Source organism: Pteropus medius, unplaced genomic scaffold, assembly GCF_902729225.1.
Source record: "Pteropus medius unplaced genomic scaffold, Ma_sr-lr_union100, whole genome shotgun sequence".
Classification (NCBI taxonomy): domain Eukaryota; kingdom Metazoa; phylum Chordata; class Mammalia; order Chiroptera; family Pteropodidae; genus Pteropus; species Pteropus medius.
The window spans coordinates 4,978,112-4,997,143 of NW_024340698.1; the positions used below are offsets into that span (position 1 = coordinate 4,978,112).

A 19,032-nucleotide genomic window follows, 5' to 3' on the forward strand; every position below is an offset into this window, starting at 1 on the left:
ACTAAGCGAAATAAGCCAGACAGAAAAAGTTGAAAATCACATGATATCTCTTATATGTGGGATATAAACCTAAAAGCAAGGAATGAACAAGACAAACAAACAGAGACTCATGGACATGGACAATGTTTTAGTGGTTACCTGAGGGGAGTGGGGAGGGGGAAAGGAGGAAGGAGAAAAAAATTAAAAAATTAAATGTTAAAAAATTAAAAATATAAGAATAATGAAAAAAAATAAAAGTACGAATATAAAAAAAAGAAAATTTGCTTTCATAAAATAGAACTAGATCTCTCTGTTTGGGACTATGATGAGTAGAGAAAGAAGAAGAGGGATAGGTAGAGATAACACCAGATAAACACCTATGTTTTTCAAATCATAATAGTATAATAATTATTTATTTTTTGAGAATATCTTTTTCATATAAATTTCCTATTTTATACTGCAAAAAAAAAAAATCCAGTAATACACCCATAATAGAAGACTTTAACATCCCATTGACACCAATGGGCAGACCTTCCAGGCAAGGAATCAACAAGGAAACAATGGGCCTAAAAGACACATTAGACCAGATAGATTTATAAATATTCTCAGAGTATTTTACCCCAAAGCAGCAAAATATACATTCTTCTCAAGTACACATAGAACATTTTCCAAGATAGATCACATGTTAGGACACAAAACAAGTCACAATAAATTTTAGAAGATTGAAATCATATCATCCAACTTCTCTGATCACAATGGTATGAAATTAGAAATCAACTACAAAAAAAATTGGAAAATACACAAACACATAAGGCTAAATGACATGCTATTATACAATGAATGGGTTATCAATGAGATCAAGGAAGAAATCAAAAGATACCTAGAGACAAATGAAAATGAAAACATAACAACTATAAGTCTATGGGACACAGTGTAAACAGTCCTAAGAGAGAAATTCATAATAATACAGGCTTACCTCAAGAAACAAGAAAAAGCTCAAGAAACAAGCTAACCTTACACTTAAAAGTACTAGAGGGACGGTGCACAGAAACATGACAGAGTGAAAGATGTACCCAGATCTCTCCTCGCGAAACAACAATAAGCTGAGCATCTAAAACTCAACAAAAAACATCCAATCTGCACACCAGCACATCTGAGCATGGGATATGCACATAAGAGCTACCCTAGGTCAGAACCCTGGGAGTCAGGCAGTAAACTGGGAGAACAAAGAAGCTGCCTCTCCCAGCCAGAGCTCTCTGCAGGAGGAAGAGGAGGGGAGAAGGTGCAGCAGTTTCTCTGAAAACCCTGCCTGAGAGAGCTGTGAGATCCACGCAGCAGCAGTGCCCAGGGATCAGTGTAGAAAGCAGAGAAGTGAGGATGGGAGAAAAGTAGAGATGGCAGAGAAGCAACAGTTGATTATGACCAGCCATGGTTGGAAAATGCCAGGCTGAGCCACAGCAACTATTCCTCAACCCAGAGGGTCACTCCTCCATATCCTGCAAGACCAAACACTGCAGAGCCCCAGGGGAATCTGAGCAAACACTACCGAAACTATTGCTAACACTGACAACGATTGAGACTGAAGGTAGCGAGCGTGATTGAATACCTATAAGAAAAAAAAGGCATTAACACTTTATATAAAGTAGAGATCCAAGAGGCTTAGACACTATCTACTGGAAACCAAAGGAAAAACACCTTTGCAGCAGGCTAAAGAGAGACTTTTATATAATAAATCTTTCTGGAAAAAAAGCAGAACTCGCTTCCATTAATGCCCAGGCAGAGAAATGGTCCATTAAACACCATGAACAACCAAGGTGACAAGGCATCTCAGAAAGAAAGAGAAAAAATCTCCAGAAGATAAGCTTAAAGACATAGAAATACACGACTTAAATGACAGAGTTTTCAAGATGGTACTTCTGAAAACACTCAGTGAGATCCAAAACAATTCATATCAACAAATTCAGGAATTAAAAAAAAAAAAACTAGATGAACAGAATGAGTTCTTTAGAAAGAAGATTGAACCCCTCATAAAGAACCAAATATAAATTCTGGAGATGAAGAACACACAGCAAGAGATAAAAAATGAAATAGCAAGCTTGGGGAAAAGAGTCAACCAAACGAAGGAAAGGATCAAGGATATCGAAGACAGAAATCTAGAAATAAATCAGAAGGAAGAAAAGGGAAACTGAAGAATGAAAAATTATGAAAGAGAAATACAAGAATTAGTTGATGCCATCAGGAGAAGAAACATAAGAATAATGGGCATTCTCGAAGGGGAGTAAAAAGATCAGGGATTAGATAGCATTTTCAGGCAAATAATTGATGAGAATTTCCCAAATCAAAAGAATGAGCTGGAGCTTGGAATTCAAGAAGTCAACAGAACACTCAATTATCTCACCCAAAAAGGCCTTCAAGATACATTGTATTGAAATTAATAAAATCAATGACTAACACAGAATTCTCAGGGCAGCTGGGGGAAAGAAGACGGTAACCTATAAAGGAAAACCCATTAGATTATTATCAGACTTCTCAGCACAAACTTTACAAGATAGAAAGGAATAGAATGAAATATTCAAACTATTAAATGAAAGGAACTACCAGCCAAGAATAATGTACACAGCAAAGCTCTCCCTTAGATATGAAGGAGAAATAAAGACCTTTCCAGACATACAAAAATTGAGGAAATTCCCCACCACAAGACCTGCATTACAGGAAATATTGAAAGAGGTCAGATAACCTGAAACAAAATGACAAAAAAAAAAAACATAACTATGAGTGAGGCGACTAGCAGGCAGATAGAAGCAGAAGAGTGCAACCCTTACTAAGAAAAGGGCATTATAAGTTTAAGCAATAAGAAGAGATAGTGATAAACTTTCAGCATACATAGGAACAAATTGAGATAGCAATGACAGAAAAGGAGAGGATTCAAAGATCCAAATTCGCAAAGGAGATAAAGCACCTGCAGAAGAATATGGACTACTATATATATGTATATATATATAACTATCCTCTACATATTTGTAATGGTAACCACAGGTCAAAGATTCAGAACTGAAATATATGACATCAAACAAGAAAGATCAGAGGGAAAACCTATAAAGCACAACAACAACAAAAAAAAACAAAACAAATAAACAACAACAACAACAAAACAGACACACAAGGACAAGGAAGCAATGGAAATACAGAGCTACCAGAAAGCAAAACATAAAATTATTATAGGAAAATGTCATATTTCAATAATCACCATAAATGTAAATGGACTGAACTCACCAATAAAAAGCCACAGAGTTGCAGATTGGGTCAAAAAACAAAACCTAACCATATGCTGCCTCCAGGAGACACAACTAAGTTCCAAAGACAAATATAGACTCAAAGTGAAAGGGTGGCAAATGAGGTTTCAACCAAATGGCATTCAGAGAAAAGTGGGAGTAGCGGTACTAATATCGGATGAAATAGACTTCAAAATAAAAAAGGTAAAGAAAGATACTGAAGAACACTTCATAATGATAAAGGGAATCATACACCAAGAAGACATAACAATTCTTAATATCTATGCTCCCAAACAGAGAGTCCAGAAATATATAAAGCAATTACTAACAGAAGTATCATAGTTGGGGACCAAAACACTATCATAGTAGGCGACCTAAATACCCTACTGTCAGATATGGACAGATCATTCAAACAGAAAATCAATAAGGAAATAACATCCTTAAATGATACATTAGACCAACTGGACATAACTGACATTTACAGAGCCTTTAATCCCAAAACAACTGTTTATACATTCTTCTCTAGTGCACGTGGAACATTCTCAAGGATTGACCACATACTAGTACACAGAGATAGCCTCAACAAATATGAGGGTTGAAATCATAACAACCATATTCTCTGATCATAAAGCTTTGAAGCTGAAGATTAACTGTAAAAAGTGGGAAGAACCACGAATACATGGAAATTAAACAGCATGCTACTGAAAAATGACTGCGTCAGAGAAGACGTAAGAGGAGACATCAAAAGATAGTACAGCATATCAAAACTTTTGGGACACAGCAAAGGCGGTCATAAGAGGAAAGTTCATATCGTTACAGGCCTATCTCCAAAAACAAGCATGAGCCCAAATAAACAACCTAACACTTCATCTTAAAAAACTAGAAAAGGAATAACAAATGAAGCCTAAAGTCAGCAGAAGGAAGGAAATCATCAAAAATAGAGCAGAATTAAATGAAATTGAAAACAAAAGAACAATAGAAAATATAAATGCAACAAAGAGCTGGTTCTTTGAGAAGGTTAATAAAATTGACAACCCTCTGACTAGACTCACTGAAGAAAAAAAGAGAAATGACACAAATAAAATCAGGGATGAAAGAGGAGAAATTATGACAGACACCGCAGAAATGCAAAGGATCATACAAGAATACTATAAAAAAGTATATAACACCAAATTAAATAACCTAGAAGAAATAGACAAGTATTTAGAAAGATACCACCTTCCTAGACTGAATCAAGAAGAACTGGAAAATCTAAATAGACTGATCACAGTCTACAGCCATGCCACCGTGAACGGGCCTGATCTTGTCTGATCTTGGAAGTTAAGCAGGGTCGGGTCTGGTTAGTAATTGGATGGGAGACCATCTAGGAATACCAGGTGCTGTAGGTGTAAAAAAATAAATAAAAAATAAACCGATCAGCAGTATGGAAATTTAAAAATTTTCCAAAACCTCCCAAAAAGTAAAAGTCCAGGACCAGATGGCTTCACCACTGAATTCTACCAAACATTCAAAGATTTAATATCTATTCTCCTCAAACTCTTCCAGAAAAATTTGAAAAGGAGGCAATACTTTCTAGCTCATTTTATGAGGCCAATATTAATTACTCTGATACCAAAACCTCATACAGATAACACAAAAAAAGAAAACTACAGACCTATACTTCCCATGAATACAGATGCAAAAATCCTAAATAGGATACTAGCGAATCAAATACAGCAACATATTCAAAAGATTATACGCCACAATCAAGTGGTCTTCATCTCAGGGGTACAGGGATGGTTCAACATATGCAAATTGATTAATGTGATACACCACAGAAACAAATTAAAGAATAAGAATCATAGATGAAGAAAAAGCCTTTGACAAGATACAGCATCCATTTATGATCAAAACACTATAGAAAACGGTCTGGAGGTTTCTCAAAAAAATTAAAAATGGACATAACTTTTGACCCAGCAATTACACTTTTGGGTATTTATCCAAAGGAAACCAAAACAATAAATCTTAAAGATCTACACACTCCAATATTCATGGCAGCACAATTTACAATATCCAAGCTATGGAAGCAACCTAAATGCCCATCAACAGACAATTGGGTAAAGAAGTTATGGTTCATATATACAATCGAATATTACTCAGCCATTAAAAAAATAAAATCCTACCATTTGCAATGACATGGATGGACCTAGAAGTTATTATCCTGAATGAAATCAGTCAGACAGAGAAAGATAAATATCATATGATTTCATTTACATGTGGAATTGAAGGAACAAAAAGAACAAACTAATGAAAAACAGAATCACAAATATAGAGGACAATCTGATGATGGACAGAGAGGAGGGGGATTGGGGGACTGGGAGAATGAAGTGAAGGCTTAAAAAGTACAAATTAGTAGTTGATAGATGGTCACGGGGATGGGGAGCATGGCGTAGGGAATGCGGTTAGCGTTAATATATTGGCTAGGTGGAAAACCAGAGAGAAGGAGCAATCAGGGGATCATTGTACAAACTATATAAATGTCTAACCAATGTACTGTATAGATGAAACTAATAAAAGAAAAAAAAAGAAGTAAGAGACTTGTTTTAAGATGGCAGGTTGAACTCACACATTTAGTTCTGCTCCCTCCTCAAAGTTCTGATAAAATTATAGTAAAGGAATTTTAAAAGAGCATAAATATACAGAATTGAGGATACAGGAGAGAAGACATTAGCAACAAATTTTAGAAACCAGGTAGCAGATGGACAAATAGTAACTGAGTAAGTAGAACTGAGAAATCTGCATCTCAAGTCATCAATAGGGAAAGCTGAGAGCCAACTCAGTTTACACCATAGAACTCCAAGAAAAGGCTCAGGAATTTTAGTGCCAGGTACCTCTATAAGTAGGGAAAAAGGAGTTTCTAAAACCAGGATGACTGGTTGAAAGTCAGCCTAAGATACTGATAGACTTGCAGATTTCCTCCCCCACTCTGTAGAGTCAAATAACTTTCTTTCCTGACCCCAGCAGAAGACTGGAGGTCTAGAGAAGATTCCTGAAGCTCTAAAGATATCTTTAAAATAAGAAAATCTATGTTTGACATTCTCAGAGAGATTAGAGGAGACATTGCATCCGTTAGACAAAAAGAGGAAATTTTAAGGATTATTGAGAAAATAAAAGCTCTTTAGAATTAAAAATATGACAATAGGAACTAAAACCTCAATAAAAGATTGGAAGATAAAGCAACATTTTAAAAAAGAAAGAAATGGAGAACAGGAAAAAAAATGGAAAATTAGATGACCAACACAGGCATATGAAAACTAGGAGTTACCTAAATAGACAGAGTTCTTTCTTAATGTCTTTTGGGGACATTAAGTAGTTGTTCAAGATCAGACAACTGATAGAGGCTGAGCTGGGATTCTAACTCGGGTGTGTCTGATTTTTTAAGAGCAAGTTTTCCCAATTCCACTATGCTATAATAAAGTCTCTACAGTGAGAACCCACCCCACCAGTCACATCTATCTTCTCCTTCCTCGGATATTTTGTCAAAGATCAGATAAAGGGAATGTGGTAATAGCAACTTCATGATGTGCTAAGATAGGCATTGAGGTCTACAGTTTAAGGAATCTCTGGTTAGTTCGTTAGTTGTAAGTTCTCTTAAGGGCCATCCTAATTCTAGGATTCTAATGCTGCCTTTGTATTTGCCCTCTTTTCAATTTCTTATTTAAGATCATTGCTTTTGATCCTTCCCCATCTCTCATTAGAAGTGATTCAGTCCTTTCTAAACCAACTTCACTCATTTGTTCTTTCATTTTCCTATTTCAGTTTTAGTATATGTGCTGCCAAAGCAAGCACTCATTTTACTATTTCTACTTCACCTTTCCACCTTGTGTTTATGATCTCTTCTGTCTACTAAAACCTATGTCAGTAGGTTTATCTATTCTGATTTTTAAAGGCTCATACTTTGCTCCTACTGGAGATGTAGCTTTGAATCCTTTCAAACAACAACAAATACAACAACAAAACTTCCGCTTTATATCTCATCAGTTTCTGGCATTTTAATAAGAGAGTCTGCTTCCTATTTAAACATACTTCTTAAAACGTTTTTAATACCTTTCTGCTCTAATGAATTTGTTTAGCCACAATATTCCTCTGCCAAATTTCCTAGCTTTTGAGAGATTCGCTTCAGCTGTTATCATTCCATGGCCAGAAAAATTATTTCTCACTTGACGAATCATAGCCTCCCTTCTTATACATAAACTCAATTAACCCGTCTCAACAATTTCCCTTTTGAAAGTACACTCTAGAATGTTAATATGTGTTTAAAAATTCTGTAACTGTCCTTCAATTTCATGTTTTTATGTTCTAAATATTTCTTCCTTTGTCAATATCTAATTATTTCTAGACCTTCTTATGGAATCTTAAACAGCTGAACAAAAAGGAAACTTAAGAAGTCACCTGGGTTCATCTCCAACCTGAAACATTTATTCACACATTCATCAAACATTTATTGAGTACCTATGTGTTATGCCCTGTCATTCAAAGATAAATAAAACAAAAATCTTTGCTCTTAAAAAGCTCAATCTATGGGGAACAGAGATAAACAAATAAATTACAATACAACATGGGAAATGTTATAGCAGAAGATAAACATAGATCAGTAGGAACAAAGAAGAAAAGAGTAACCAAAAATGCTTTATGGCTCACAAAACTGTTTCACAAACATTAGTTCATTTACTTCTCTAAACAACTCTGTGACATAGGCATTACAGGCAAGGTAATGGACAATCAGTAAGGCTATAGGATTTACCCAAAGTCACTTACCTAATACTGAGTGCTGGAATTCAAATTCTTCTAACATTAAAGTATGAGTTCATGCTCATCAAACTATGCTGACTCTTCCCTTTCTTACTTACCACTTTTGGGGGTACCTAAAAGAAAAGTACATCATTTAATAATTTTACTTTCCTCAATTTCTTTTAGGGAGCATATATGTTCATTAGTCTAATTTCTTCTCCATTTAAATTTAAGTCCATTTTACACTGCCCATTTATATACTGTGAGACATTGAAATTCTCTTTCAAGCTACCACATTCTAAGAAATAAGAATCCCAATACTTCTCTCTCCCATCTACATAAGAGAACCCCTAAACCACTTGAGGGAAATATGTCTTTTGTATCATGCCTGGCTTATTGCTTTAAAATCGCATTCAGTTCTACTAACAGAACTAGGAAACTGAATCTGTCTTGCATTTTAAAATTATTCACATTATTCAATCATACAGTAGATATTTTCTGAGCATTTACTCCATATAAGGCACTTATACTCCACTGTGAAGGATACAGAAAATAATAAGACATACTACTCACCATTATGAGTTTTAAAATGTAGAATGAGAGCTAAAACATAACACAAATAACTGCAATCTAAGGCAGACTGTGGTAAATGTAATAATGATAATAAACACTACAATTTCAGAACATGGAAGTGGTGGTAGTTGAATTGGGACTTAAAGAATGCATAGGAAAAAGTGAAGATGTGAAAAAATAGAAATTGGTAGCCACAAAACAGCCACAAAACAGTCATGTGAAGTGCAGCATAAAACAATATAGTCAATAATATTCTAATGGCCATGTATAGTGCCAAAATTGTACTAGACTAATCAGAGGAATCATTTCATAAATTATATAAATGTTTAACCATTGTACTGTAGACCTGAAACTAATTTTTAAAAAAATTAAAAAATAAAAGAATGAATTGGTATTTGGCATTGAAAAATTGGAAAGAAAGGATTACAAATAGATGGAACAGCATGAACAAAAACATGATAGTAGAAAAAATTGTAGCTAATAACCAAAGCTACCATTTATTGAGCACTTATTATTGCTAGGCACTGGTCCAAATGTTTCACATGCATTATCCCATTTAATCCCTCTAGCAACCATATGATGTAGATAATACCATTATTTTTGTACTGCAGATGAGAAAATCTAAGATTAGAGAGGTAAAATAACTTGTCCAAGGTCCCATGATTAATAAATCTTATTTAAAACTCTTTTTTTGTCTATCTAATTTAAAAGACAACTGCATAATACAATAATTATAAATCTGTATTGGTGAGCATACAAAGTATTAAGATGTGATTTGTATGACAATAACAGCACAAAGAAGGGAGGAGGGAATGGAGCTATATAAGAGTAAAGTTTTTTTTATAATATTGAAATTAAGTTGATATTATGCTGAACTAGACTGCTATAAATTGAGACATTAATTGTAATTCATAAGGTAACCACTAAGAAATAACTCAAAAAATAAAAAATAGAAGAAATAACAAGAGAATAAAAATGGTCATTAGAAAATGTCTATTTAATACTACAGAGGACAATAATGGAGGAATAGAGGAACAAAAAAGGCCTAAGATTTAGAGCAAGGAAAAAGCAAAATATCAGATGTAAATGTAAATCCTACTTTATCGATAATTATACTAAATGTAAATAAATAAAATATTACGGGTAAAATCAGAGTTGGCAAAATTGACCCCAAAAATAATCCAAATATATGAGGTCTACAAGAGACATAATTTTGATTCAGAGACACAATTTGAAAGTAAAAGGAATATATATGTATATATTGCTATATATCCTTATATAGCAAACTAACCAAAAGAGAGCTAAAGTGGCCATACTTCTATTAGACAAAGTAGACTTTAAGACAAAAAGCATTATGGCAAGTGAAGGACATTTTATAACAATAAAAGGATCAATCTATCAAGAATATATAACATTTATAAGCATGTATATAGCTAACAACAGAGCCCCAAAATATATGAAGCAAAAATGGATGGAATTGAAGGAAGAGATAGATAATACAATGATACTAGTTGGAGGCTTGATTATCTCATTTTTGATAATGGATAGAACAACCTGGCAGAAGATCAACAAGAAAATGGAATATTTTAACAATACTATAAACCTACTAGACCTAATAGACATCTCCAGAACACTCTACCCAACAAGAGCAGACTATACATTCTTCATAAGTGTTCATAGAACATTCTCCAGAATAGACCATATGTTAGGCCACAAAACAAGTTTCAATAAATTTAAAGCATTTGGAATCATACAAAATATAATATTATTGGAAGAAATTAAAGAAGTTCAAATATATAGAAAGACATCTCTTGTTCATAAATTAAAAGACTTAATATTGTTAAGATAGCAATATCCCCCAAATCAATCTACAAATTTCATGCAATCCTATCAAAATCCCAGCCAGCTTTTTGAAGAAATTGAAGTCTTGCTAAAATTTATATGCAAATGCAGAGTTCCAGAATAGCCAAGATAATCTTCAAAAAGAACAAAGTTGAAGGACTCACAATTCCTAATTTCAAAATTTGTACAAAGTTGCAATAATCTAGACTGGGTACTGGCCTAACAATAGACATATAGATTGATAGAATAGAATTGAAAGTCCAAAAATAAACCCATAGATTACAGCCATTTAATTTTTGACATGGGAGTCAAGAAAATCCAATTGGAGAAGAATAGTTTTTTCAACAAATAATGTCAGGGCAACTTGGTATCCACGTACAAAAGAATAAGGTTAAACCCCTACCACATGCCATATACAAAAATTAACTCAAAATGAATCAAAGATATAAATTTAAGATGTAAAGCTATAAAACCCTAACAAGAAAATATAGGCATAAATTTTAGTGACCTTAGATTAGGCTTCTTAAATATGACACCTAAAGCGCAAGCAACCAAAGAAAAAATAGATAAATTGACTATCGTCAAAATTAAAAAGTTTTGCACTTTAAAGAACATAATCAAGAAATTGAGACAATTCACAGAATAGAAAATATTTACAAATCATACATCTAATAAGAGTCTAGTAACCAGAATATATAAAGAACTCTTACGATTAACAATAAAAAAATAACCCAATTTCAAAATGTGTAAAGGATTTGAATTGATAAATTTCCAAAGAAGATAGGCAGATGGCTGATAAGCACATGAAAAGATGCTCAAGATCAGTAGTCGTTAGGAAAATTAAAATGAAAACTACAATAAAATATCACTTTATACTCAACTATGACAGCTATACTAAAAAACAGAGATAATAAAAGTGCTGGTGAGGAGGGTATGTAGAAACTGGAATCCTCATACATTGCTGGTGTAAATGTAAAATAGTACAACCACTTTCGATAACAGGCTGACAGTTTCTCACAATGGTAATGGCAAGAACAACCTGACAGAAGATCGATCGATCAATCAATCAATCAATCACTCGAAAGAACCAACCCTGCTAAAACCTGGATTTCTGACTTCTAGCCTCCAGATCTGTGAGACAGTAAATTCCTGTTGTTTAAAAAAAAGTATGTGGAATATTACTCAGCCATAAAGAGATGAAATACTGTCATTTGCGACAACATGGATGGACCTTGAAATAATCATACTGAGCGAAATAAGCCAGACAGAAAAAGTTGAAAATCACGTGATATCACTTATATGTGGGATATAAACCCAAAAGCAACAAATGAACAAGTCAAACGAACAGAGACTCATGGACATGGACAATGGACTAGTGGTTACCAGAAGTGAGGGGGCAGGAAGAGGGGGGAGGTAGATGGGAAAAAATTTAAATCATTTCTTCAATTAGAATAATTAATTAATTAATTAATTTTTTAAGTATGACCTCTTCATTAAAAATTTTTAAAGAAACACTCTGCTGGTGGAAATGAAAATTGGTACAACCACTATGAGAAAAAGTATGCAGATTCCTCAAAAAATTAAGAATAGAATTACCATATGATCTAGCGATCTCTCTTCTGCGTGTTTACCCCAAAGACTTGAAAATATTTATCCTCAAAGATACATGCACTCTGATGTTCATTGCAGCATTATACACAGTGGCCAAGACATGGAAACAACCGAAGTGTCCTTCATTAGATGATTGGATAAAGGAGATGTGGTATATATACACGATGGAATATTAGCCATAAGAAGAAATGAAATATTGCCATTAGAGACAACATGTATAGATCTTGAGATTATCATGTTAAGCAAAATAAATCAGACAGAAAATGTTGAGAGCCATATGATTTCACTCATATATGAAATATAAAACTGAAAGCAACAAACGAACATGACAAACAAACAGAGGCTCATGGACGCAAAAAGTTTAGTGGTTTCCAGAGGAAAGCGGGGAGTGAGAAGTACATAGGGGTAGTGAGGGTCAAATATGTGGTGACAGAAAGAAATTTAACTTTGGGTGGTGAACACACAATGCAATACACATATGAGGTATTATTGAATATTCACTTGAAACCCACATGATTTTATCAACTAATGTCACCCAAAAAATTTAATTTAAAAAAAATAAAAAATAAATAAATTTTAAAGTATGGTGTGAAATTACAACAAAGCTTTTTAAGTATGGCACTGGCATAAAAATAGAGACGTAGACCAATGGAATGGGATCAAGAGCCCTGAATTAAATCACCACATATATGGTCAACCAGTATTTGACAAGGGAGCCAAGAATACTCTATGGGGAAAAATAATCTCTTCAATAAATGGTGTTGACAAAACTAAATAACCACATTCAAAAAAATAAGACTGCTATCTTACACTACTTACAAAAATTAACTTGAAATGGATTAAAGACTTAAACATAAGATCTGAAACCATAAAAATCCTAGAAAAAAACACAGGGGAAAAACTCCCTGACATCAGTCCTCACAATTCTTTGGATATGTCACCAAAAGTACAAGAAACTAAAGCAAAAGTTAATAAATAGGACTACATCAAATGAAAAAGTTCTGCATAGCCAAAGAAACAATCAACAAATGAAAAGACAACTTATAGAATGGGAGAAAATATTTGCAAATCATATATATCTAATAAAGGGTTAATATCCATAATATAAAAACTCATACAACTCAATAAAAAAAAATCTGATTAACAAATGGGCAGAGGAACTAAAGGGACATTTTTCCAAAGAAGACGTACAAATGGCCAACAGGTTCATAAAAACATGCTCAGCATCACTAACCATCAAGGAAATGCAAATCAAAACTACAATGAGATATTATCTCATACCTATTAGGATGGCTATCATCAAAAAGACAAGAGATAACAAGTGTTGACAAGGATGTATAGAAAAGATATCACTTGTGCAATATTGGTAGGAATGTAAATTGGTACAGCCACTACAGAAAACAGTACGGAGATTCCTCAAAAAATTTAAAATAGAACTACCATATAATCCAGCAATCCCAATTCTGGGTATATATCAAGAGGAAATGAAAACAGAATCTCAAAGAGATATCTGCACTGCTATGTTCATTGTAACATTATTCACAACCTGCTCAAGGCCTCATAACTAGAAAGAGGCAGAAGTGAGAAATATACCCTTATATATGTATAGAGTATAGAGTGTGTGTGTGTGTGTGCATGTGCGTGTGCCTGTCTGTCTGTCTCTAAAGCTTGTAACCTCTAATTCTATCTCTCCACTTTAATGTATGGTTATGAGTTGTTATTGTTATTTAAAATAAAATTATTTTAAAATAGGTAACACATGCATATGGTATACAATGCTAAAAGTTAAAAAGAATAGAGTGAAAGTAAGTCAAAAATAAATAGTCCCCTTCATACTCCTGTCCCCCAGCCACCTAGTAACTCATCTAGGAGACAACTGTTAACCTTTGCTTTTCAATTTTTTTAAAAAATGTATTCTTTTATGTTTCTAAAACTGTGGTTTGACACTGCATCATTTCATAGTCCATGTAAACCTGAGCCATGTTATTGTGGATTTGTAATATTTTTATTTTTATGTGTAAACCATTATTCAAATTTGATTCATAAAAAATGATAAAAACAACTCATTATATATTGCAAATGCTAATGCTTTTCAGAAATTGATTGTTCAATTTGGTTAATCAAGATTATTGATAAAGTATGTTCTAATCACTTTACATTTTCTATTTCAATAACATAACTTCTTTTTAGAATAAAATGGAACATTCGTGTGATGAAAAATGAGCCGTTATCATTCATCTTTAACCACAAATGCAGAAGCTGGTCAAGATGGTGGAGTAGGTAACAGCTATGCTGGCCTCCTCTCACCGTGATCACCGTGGAGCCCCAGGGGAATTTGAGCAAACCATGCCAAGACTGTTGCTGACACTGACGGGGACTTAAACTGATGGTAGGAAGCATGATTAAATATCTACAAAAAAATTAAAAAGGCATTATTAAGACTTTATATAAAGCAAGGATCCAAGAGGCTTAAGCACCATCCACTGGAAACCAAAAGAAAAGTGTCTTCTTTGCAGCAATCAAAAAAGAAAACTTTATATAATAAAACTTCTTTCTGGGGAAAAAAAAGCAGAAAACACTTCCATTAATGCCCAGGCAGAGAAATAATCTATTAAACACAATGAACAACCAAAGTGAGAAGGCATCTGAGAAAGAAGGAGAAAAATCTCCAGAAAATAAGCTTAAAGACATAAAAATATGCATCTTAAATGACAGAGAATTCAGGATGGTCTTTCTAAAAAAGCTCAGTGAGGCCTGATACAAGTCATATCAACAAATTCAGGAACTGAAAAAACACCTAGATGAGCAGAGCAAGGAGATTCGAACACTCAAAAAGAAAAACAGAGTGGATCTTCTGGAGATAAACACACACACACACACACTGCAAGAGTTGAAAAATGAAATAGCAAGCTTGGGAAATAGAGTCGACCAAATGGAGGAAAGAATCAGTGATATCGAAGACAGAAATCTAGAAATAAATCAGAAGGAAGAAGAGAGAAAACAAAAAATGAAAAATATGAAAGAGAAATACAAGAACTAGCTGATGCCATTAGGAGAGGAAAAATAAGAAAAGGAGCAAGGATTAGAAAGTATTTTCAGAAAAATAGTTGATGAGAATTTCCCAAATGTAAGGAATGAGCTGGAACTTGGAATTCAAGAAGTCAACAGAACTCCCAATTATCTTAACCTAAAAAGGCCTTCACCAACACATATTGTATTAAAGTTATCAAACATCAATGACAAACATAGAATTCTCAGGGCAGCCAGGGAGAAGAAAACGGAAACTTAGAAAGGAAAACACATTAGATTATCATCAAACTTCTCAGCACAGACCTAACAAGCTAGAAAGAAATGGAATCAAAAATTTAAACTATTAAGTGAAAGAAACTACCAACCTAGATTAATGTATCCAGCTAAGCTCTCCTTTAGATATAAAGGGGAAATAAAGACCTTTCCAGACATACAAAAATTAAGGGAATTCTTCACTACGAGGCCTGCACTACAGGAAATACTGAAAGGACTCAGCTCACCTAAAACAAATGACAAAAAAAAATCATAATTAGGAGTAAAGTGACTCTCAGGCAAATAGAAGCAGAGGATTTCAATCCTTACTATGAACAGAGCATTATAAGCTTAAGCAATAAGAAGAGAATGGCTATAGCAAGACAGTAATGAACATTCAGCATACATAGGGACAAATTGACATAACAATGAGGGAGGATTCAAAGATCCAAAATCGCAAAGGGGAATAGAGAGAAGGCACACACAGAAGAAAATGGACACTATACACACTATATATATATATATATATATATATATATATATATATATATATGTATACACACACACACTATATATACTACATATACTATATATATACACACAGTATATATAGTACATATATACTATAGTATATATAGTATATATATAGTATATATATAGTATATATATATAGTCATATATATAGTACATATATAGTATATATAGTATATATATATAGTATATACATATAATATATATATACTATATATACTATAGTATATATATACTATATATACTATATATGTATATATATGTGTATATATAGTACATATATAGTATATATAGTCATATATATAGTACATATATAGTATATATAGTATATAGTAAAGGATAGTCATATATATAGTACATATATAGTATATATAGTATATATATACTATATATGTACTATATATATGACTATATATATATATACTATATATATGCTATATATAATTATATATACTATAATTGTATATTGTATAGTATGTAATAATTATGTAATATAACATAGTATATGTAGTGTATATGTGGTATATGTATATATGGTCATATATATAGTGCATATATGGTATATATATGAGTATGTATATATGGTCTGTATGTATGGTGCATGTGTAATGTGTGCTGTATGTGTGTGCTAATGTATGATATGTATGCTATGTGTGCTGTGGTGTGTGTATGCTGTGTATGTGCTGTAATGCATGTACTATGGGGTATGTGTACTATGTATCTTCATATGCATGTACTATATACTTTGGTGTATATGTGCTGTATATATATGTGTGTATGCTATGTATATGTGCTATGTACTATGTGCTGTGTATTGTTGCTATCATGTGTGAATTTGTATGTGCATGTGTGGTGTCACGTATGCTAATATGCTGTGTGACTATGCAGTATCATGTGGACATATGTATACTATGTATGAATATTAATGTGTCTGCTATGGTATCATGTTTATGCTGTATGTACTATGTAATGTACATGTGCTATTATTAGCCTTCCATGTATGTGTTTAATATTTTTGCTGTATGCTATTAATACTTTATGTATGTACTGTGTGTGTGAATTATGTACTGTATGTTGCTATATGTCTTGTTTATAGTATATACTATATATACTATATATGTACTATATATATGACTATCCTTTACATATTCATAATATTCATAATATTCATAATGGTAACCACATATTCATAATGGTAACCACACAACAAAGATTCACAACTGAAGTATATAACATAAAACAAGAAGAACCAGAGAGAAAACCCACAAAAGCCAACCAAAATAAAGAAAACAAAAACACAAGGATAAGGAAGCAATGGAAATACCAGCTACCAGAAAGCAAAAGAAAAACTGGCTATAAGAAGACCTTATTTTTCAATAATCACCCTAAATATAAATGGAATGAACTCACCAATAAAAAGGAACAGAGTTGCAGAATGGATCAAAAAGCAAAACCCAACCATATGCTGCCTTCTGGAGACACATCTCAGCTCCAAAGACAAATATAGACTCAGAGTGAAATGGTGGAAAATGATATGTCAAGGAAATGGCACTCTGAGAAAAGCAAGAAAGAGAGAGTAGCGGTACTAATACCGGACAAATATACTTCAAAATCAAAAAGGTAAAGAAAGATACTGAGGAACACTTCACAATGATAAAGGGAATCATATACCAAGAAGTAATAACACTTATTATTACCTATGCTCTCAATCAGGGAGCCCTGAAACACGTAAAGTAATTACTAACAGAACTAAAGGGAGAAACAGATCAAAACACTATCACAGTAGGAGCCCTAAATATCCCACTGTCGAATATGGACAGATCATCCAAACAGAAAATCAATAAGGAAATAACATCCTTAAATGACACATTAGACCACTAGACATAATTGATATATAAACAGCTTTCCATCCGAAAACAGTCGCTTATATATTCTTCTCTAATGCACATGGACTATTCTCAAGAATCAACCACATACTGGGACACAGATAGCCTCAACAAATATAAGAGGGTTGAAATCATACCAACCATATTCTCTGATCGTAATGTTATGAAACTAGAGATCAACTGTAAAAAGAAAGCAGAAATAACCACAAATACATGGAGATTAAACAACATGCTACTGAAGAATACTGAGAGGAAAGAAATGAAAAAAGAAATCAGGATACATAGAAACAAATGATAATGATAGTACAACGTATCAAAACTTTTGGGACACGGCAAAAGTGGTCATAAGAGGAAAGTTTATATCATTACAGGTATACCTCCAAAATCAAGAACAAGCCCAAGTAACAACTGAACACTTCATCTTAAAAAACTAGAAAAGGAAAAACAAATGAAGCCTGTCAGCAGAAGGAAAGAAATCATCAAAATTAGAGCAGAATTAAATGAAGTTGAAAACAAAACAAAACAAAACAAAAAAAAACAACGGAAAAAATAAATGCAACAAAGAGCTGGTTCTTTGAGAAGGTTAATAAAATTGACAAACCCCTGTCAACACTTACTGAAGAAAAAAGAGAAAGGACACAAATAAACAAAATCAAGTATGAAAGAGGGGAAATTATGACAGACATCGCAGAAATACAAAGGATCCTACAAGAATACTATGAAAAACTATATAACACCAAATTTAATAACCTAGACGAAATGGACCAGTGCTTTAAAAAATACAACCTTCGTAGACTGAATCAAGAACTGGAAAATCTAAATACACCAATTAGCAGTATGGAAATTGAAACAATCGTCAAAAACCTACCAATAAGTAAAACTCCAGGACCAGATGTCTTCAGTGAATTCTACTGAACAGTCAAAGATTTAATATCTAGCCTCCTCAAACCCTTCCAAATAATTGAAGAGAAGACAATACTTTCCAACTCATTTTATGAGGCCAGTATCATCCAGTTACCAAAACCTGGTAAAAATAACACAGAAAAAGGATACTACAGACCAATATCTCTCATGAACACAGATGAAAATATCCTAAATAAGTTACTGGCGAACCGGATACAGCAACATATTCAAAAGATTATATACCACGATCAAGTCGGCTTCATCCCAGAGGCACAGGGATGTTTCAACATACACAAATCGATTAATGTGATACACCACATAAACAAATTAAAAAATAAGAATCATATGATCATATCAACAGATACAGAAAAAGCTTTCAACAA

General features: G+C 33.2%; 2 pseudogenes; one reads left to right on the top strand and one right to left on the bottom strand.

Moving 5' to 3' along the window:
• The window catches only part of LOC120612402 (transmembrane 9 superfamily member 2-like), a 108,633-nt pseudogene that overhangs the window by 18,071 nt on the left and 71,530 nt on the right, over positions 1-19,032 (bottom strand).
• LOC120613104 (uncharacterized) lies at positions 4,521-4,639 on the top strand (annotated as a pseudogene).